The sequence below is a fragment of the Garra rufa genome, chromosome 10 (assembly GCF_049309525.1).
Source record: "Garra rufa chromosome 10, GarRuf1.0, whole genome shotgun sequence".
Taxonomy (NCBI): domain Eukaryota; kingdom Metazoa; phylum Chordata; class Actinopteri; order Cypriniformes; family Cyprinidae; genus Garra; species Garra rufa.
Genome location: NC_133370.1, coordinates 3,079,693 through 3,086,391, shown reverse-complemented (window position 1 = coordinate 3,086,391; position 6,699 = coordinate 3,079,693). Strand labels below are relative to the sequence as shown.

Sequence of the window (6,699 nt, the reverse complement as noted above, 5' to 3'; positions counted from 1 at the left end):
TCTCACACACACACACACACACACTCACACACACACACACACACACACTCACACACACACACACACACACACACACACACACACACACCCACACTCTCTCCCTCTCTCTCTCTCTCTCTCTCTCACACACACACACACACACACACACACACTCTCCCTCTCTCTCTCTCTCACACACACACACACACACACACACACACACTCTCCCTCTCTCTCACACACACACACACACACACACACACACACACTCTCTCCCTCTCTCTCTCTCTCTCTCTCTCTCACACACACACAGCTCCTATCACCCTGGACAACGACCTCTGTGTCTGTCTATAGGCTCAGGTCACTGCACAGTCTGTCTGGCCGCTCACACACACACACACACACACACACACACACACTAGGGCTGCACGATTAATCGTTTTTAAACCGAAATCGCGATTTGAAAGGGTGCGATTTTCAAATCGCAAGAGCTGCGATTATTTCGATTTATTATCAAATGTGGTAACAAGCATCTAAGTCGTTTCTGACAGGTCGCTTCATGTGCACATTACGTCTTCATGCTTATATTACGTTTGATGCAGAGTTTAACCAATAGGGAGCATTTTAACACTGCATGTAGAGACATGCACAGGACGTATTTTTCAGTGCCGCGTCCGCAGAAATATGTTTATCTCGTTCAGTTCCCGCCTGGACATTCATGTTTTGTTCCGCTCCTGCCCGCATAAAAGTAACCTATATAGTTTTTTTTCAGTACATCAATTGAATTTACATGAAACAGTTTTGTAACATCTCGTAATTTCACAAAACCCCAGCATAAACGCTCCTGATAAAATATTTGTTATAAACATTCACAAACCACTGTTATTCTTAACAGAAGAGCAAGCATGAGCTACTGTGTGTATCCATAGCAGAATGCAAGCAGACAAAGCTAAAGTTGACATCTCAGTTCATATGCGATCTCATAAAGCTCTAACACAATGAATATTATGCACAATGAATCTTTCACAATGTCTACACTTCGTGTGTTTTAATTCGCGAGCACGCAATATTCAGCACTGTGCAAGAATGTTTGAGCAGTGAGTGGATTCTAACTTAAACACCTCTGATGATGACTGCCTATCCTTGTGCTTACTAATCATAGCTGTAAGTTATATACTAGTTTTTCTTGCTGCTTTTGTGCAATAGATGAATAACAATATTTTGCTTTTTAGATATTTCTATTTTGCGGGGGTCCCGCGAATCATTTTATTTTCCCGCGTCCCGAACAGCCGCACTCGCCCATCAAGTTTTGTCCCGCGCCGCAGTCGGTTGCCTCGGGTCCCGCTATATACTCCCGTAGGAGTGCAGGTCTCTACTGCATTTACTGAGCAAATAACGTTAACGCCATTTGGAAAAGATGAGCGGGAGCAGCGGCTCAACTTCCCAACAAAGTGTCTCTTAATGTAGGTTATCTTCAGTGTTTTACTGATGTAAAATTGTTTACAGTGTGTTTGGATTCCTAAAAGTTTAAGATTTTAATAATATTTTATTATAAAATTATTATATATATATATATATATATATATATATATATATATATATATATATATATTTTTTTTTTTTTTTTTTTTTTTTTTATAAAAGATTTTAATAATATTTTATTATAGAATTTTAATTGTTAATTTTATTTAAGATACTGTAGTTATTTTCTTAATTTGTCATGATAACTGACAACTTTATTTTAAAAAAGGCAACAATGTTTAAGAGGTTTTAAATAAACAGTAGAACAGTGTAGCATACTTTGTGATTATGCTTGGTCTTTCTTTGGTGCTGTTAAAACCACCATATCAAACCTGTAGCTCTTTTATGAAATAGTAGTAAATCGCATTTTAAATCGCAAATCGCAATTTTGATCAGAAAAATCGCAATTAGATTTTTTCTCCAAATCGTGCAGCCCTAACACACACACACTCCGTCTGGGTTCCTAACGTGACCTCTGGTTCCGGGGCAAAGAAACCCCCTGAGACCCAAATAACACAACCCATGGGACATTTAAAACTAGACATACACACCTCTGAATGTCTCGCTTTTTTTATGAGCATCACGTGATCAAAACTACAAACATCAACTTAATTACCTTAAAGGGACAGTTCACCCAAAAATTAAAATTCTGTCATCATTCTAGCTGTTTCAAACATTTAAAATATTTTTAATATTTAATATATTTTGTATTCTGTTTTTAGAGTGAAAAGGAGTTTCATGAGACATTAAATATTTGTTTTAACATGGTAAACTAATACAATATAAACTACGACTGCTATTTGTCTGTCACTCATGAGTGTCTGATTTGAGGTGGAAAATACACCCTGATATGAAAAAAAACGTAGTCAATTACACTTGTCAGAAATCACCTAACTTGTACTCAAAATGAGCATAAAAGGCCAAATAATAAGCATAATTAGTAATAGTAAATATCCACTTCTAAAAGCTCAAAACATTACTGTGCACAGGGTGAAGTATATTAAAAAAAAATATAGAAAATATTTTAAATAAAATTGTATTTATCTCATATTTTCACATTTTTATTCTCATAATTGTCATAATTTAAATCTGATATTGTTTTGATTTGTTTGCCATTTACTATTTTTCATAGTGTTATTTTTAACAAACTGTATTAAAGCCAGTTAGAGTCAGTTTGACCTGCAAACATAATTATTCATTTCAATAATAGTAATAGAACCCACACCAATTAAAAAATAAAAAATATACAAAATTGAGTGAGATTTCAATCATATTTTCATAAATGTGAACATGCATTCATCTTACTCACAAACAAAACAGATTCAGTATTCCTCAAAATGAAAAACAGTGAAATGCACATCAAAATATGACACAATCCTGCAATAATTAAATATGTTAAATAGTACAAATATCATTTATTTAATTCCATTTTATTAACCAAAGTCTTCGCTGCTGACCTTCAATGATCCGATTCATCCATACTAATAAGCAAAACTTACTCAACATTTGTTTTTTGTTTTTTTTTTGTTTGTTTGTTTGCTGAAGAGTGTTGAACTTTATTCTTCTGCGTTTTACTGTACAGACGTGAATATACTTGAGGCTTATTCATTTCACTTTTAGTGTGAAAGGGCTTTCACGTTTGCCAAAAACAGAACTTTTTAAATCAAAAAACAAACAAGCAAGATCTGCCCACATTTTAAAAAGTAGCGCAAAAGTAACATAACGCATTACTTTCCATAAAAAGTAACAAAGTAACGTAATTAGTTACTTTTGTAGGGAGTAACGCAACATTGTAATGCATTACTTTTAAAAGCAACTTTTCCCAACACTGCCATTTGATAACTATCACTGCAAAAAAATGCTTTTCTTACTTTGATTTTTTTGCCGTTTCCAGCTAAAATATCTAAAAACTCTTAAATCAAGAAGGATTTTCTAAATGATTAAAAATAATTCTCTTGTTTTTAGAAAAAAACAAGTCGAAAGTAAGTGTGCTTTTGCCTGAAACAAGCAAAATAATCTGCCAATGGGGTAAGAAAAATAATCTTGTTTTCAGTTTGAAATTAGATTTTTTTGCTTATCCCATTGGCAGATTATTGAGCTTGTTCTAAGCCAAAACTCACTTCATTTTGACTTGTTTTTTCTGAAAACAAAATCTAGAAAATCCTCCTTGATTTAAGAATTTTTTAGATATTTTGTCTGGAAACAAGACCAAAAATCCAAGTAAGAAAAGCATATTTTGCAGTGTGAATGAATAAACTATGATTTTACAATGTAAGCAGTACCTTGGAATTTCTTAAAAAAATACTGTGGTATGTTTTTGTAAGAATGTGTATAATATTTAATGCTTTTTATCTGTCACTTAATCTGTATGACTCCTATAAATACAATTATACACACAGAATGATGGACTGATGTTATTTTTATGCTCTTTTCCACAGTAAAGATGTGAAAGACAAACTGAGATGGATCTGACCTGCTGATGGCATCCTCTTTCGCCCTAAAGATTCACGAAGATGGAGTTGGAGGATGAATTCAGCATCATAACTTCACCTGCAGACTGATGCAAACAAACAAACACCATCAGAAACATGGTTCTTTTGTGGCTCATTGGCCCTGCCTTTGGTTTTTATGATCTTGTTCAATTTTTCACTGACTTTAAGTGTAGAAAACTAAAACACTGTGGCGATTTGCTTGCAGAAGCACATTAAACCAGGTGAATCTAGAAATGCTCATGCTGTTATTTTGCTAAACACGCTTAGTGTTGCATTTCAGCATAGGCACATAACTGCTCTATTTCGCACACACGCTCACTTCAAGCTCTCTGTATGAATTATAAAATCTCTAAATGAATTTTTTAATAACACTCAGACCTGTAGGTTAGATCCACTAATGTATTGACCCTCAGAAACTCTTCATTCACCTGATTCAATAATTAATACTGCACTGAGCAACTGCATATCAGTAAAGCTGTAATTTATCTTTGTATATGTACTTCAGTGATACTGAATGTAATGATTTTCAGTAAAGCATCTATATGATACATGACTTTGCCATTTATAAAAGTTTTGCGTATTTGTAAAGTGTGTTTGTGCTTCATAATGCAATGACAGTCAGACATTTATAAGTGTGAGATAAAAGATTAAATATGTTATAGTTTCTATATGTAGTAAAATTGATGGTCTAAACTGGATTGAATTGGGTTTAATCTAGTCTTTCAGCAGATGTAGGATAAATGTTACCAGTTGCTTTGATCCTGTTAGGCACCAGATAGTAAAACACTTCATGTACTTAAAATAAATTAACACTGAATAGTTGTTAGTTTGGTGAAATCATTTCTACAGTTTTTCCTTTTAGAGCCCACTTTTATGTTAATTGTTCATTCATTAACAGCCAAGACATGAATAATGACTCTATAGGCCTACACTCAAACATATAAGGAGTAGAAATAAAAATGGAGTAAAAATGTAACCCTGGACCAAAAAAGCAATCATAAGTAGCATATTTGTAGCAATAGCCAACAATACATTGTATGGATCAAAAGTATTGATTTTTCTTATATGCCAATAATCATTAGGATATTAGGTAAAGATCATGTTCCATGAAGATATTTTGTAAATGTCCTAATGTAAATATATCAAAACTTATTTTTTGATTAGTAATATGCATTGCTCAGAACTTTATTTGAACAACTTTAAAGGCGATGTTCCCAATATTTAGATTTTTTCGCACCCTCAGATTCCAGATTTTCAAATAGATGTATCTCGCCCTAATCCTAACAAACCATACATCAATAAAAAGCTTATTTATTCAGCTTTCAGATGATGTATAAATCTCAAAAATAAAAAAAACGACCCTTATGATTGGTATTTGTGGTCCAGGGTCACATATTTGACATATTCGATTTTTCTTAAATGCCAAAAATTCATTAAGATATTAAATAAAGATCATGTTCAATGAAGATGTTTTGTCAATTTCCTATCGTTAATATATCAAAACTTAATTTTTGATTAGTAAGATGCATTGCTAAGAACCTCATTTGAACAACTTTAAAGGGGATTTCTTCAATATTTAGATTGTTTTGCACCTTCAGATTCCAGATTTCAGATGATGTACAAATCTCAAAAAGTTTTAAAAATTGACCCTTATGACTGGTTTTGAGGTCCAGAGTAAACGGGCCATAACCCCACCGCTCACAATAGTGACCATAAAAAAGGTTTTCATTTATAAAGCTTTAAAAACCTTACTGACTGATGTTTTAGTGCACTTCCTGCAAATACTGAAAAAATAAAGGGTCTCAATTGAATATGTGCAGTTTCACATGATTAGTGCATGACCAGAGAAGTTTAATTCTCGTTTGCACCTTGGGAAGATGATGGCTGCATGGCTAGTAAAGTATGTTAACATAAAGATATGACAAAGATTTTTGGTACACATTATCCTTAAGGTGTCTGGTATCAATATATGAATTCACATTTATTCAGTTTTGTTGAGTGTGGTCACAAAATAAGTAAACATGTTGATGCAATTACACTAAAATTTTGCAATGACAAAACATTGCACTAAATAAAAAAAAAATTAAATGTTACAAAAAATGTACAATATTGTTGTTGTAATACTGTTAGCACTAATATAACAATTTGATAACATATGTTACAATTAAGTAACAATTTAATGATTATATCTTTTGTCTATTGTTGTATAGGGTTTTTTATGCATAATAGTAACCCTAGAATGTGATTAAAGAGTTTAAAATAGCTGGGATAAGATATATAACCATTTTCATGAGTGCAGAAATATGTTAATTTACAATTCACAAACGTGACAGACCATAAAACACAATTTTTCACACACTTTTCCCCAAAAATTAAAAAATACATAATTATTGATTATTTCAAAAGGCTACTAATGACACATGATTTGGATATTTTCATGTCTGGGACAAATTTGGGATTAAACAGGTTAATGTAAAGTTCAGATATTGATACAAGACACAAAGCAGCTGACCAAAAACAAAAAGCACATTTATATCAAGGGATATATTTTACTTGCCCTTTATGCATGAAATACAAAACTAATATTTTGTAGTAAAGAGTTTTGTTTTGTTTTTGTCTTAAATTCAATCAGATGTTTATTTCTTACTTATAAGAATATATATACATATATATTAATTGATATATTGATTGATTTGACTGATTTCGA

General features: G+C 32.5%; 1 long non-coding RNA gene across 1 annotated transcript in view; it reads left to right on the top strand.

Annotated features, from left to right (window-relative positions):
- Window positions 1-4,580, top strand: part of LOC141344920 (uncharacterized) — a 49,430-nt gene extending 44,850 nt beyond the window's left edge. Inside the window, exon 4 of the long non-coding RNA XR_012356868.1 lies at window positions 3,939-4,580. This is a non-coding gene — a long non-coding RNA (uncharacterized lncRNA). The remainder of the gene's footprint in view (window positions 1-3,938) is intronic.
- Window positions 4,581-6,699: the final 2,119 nt, after the last annotated feature.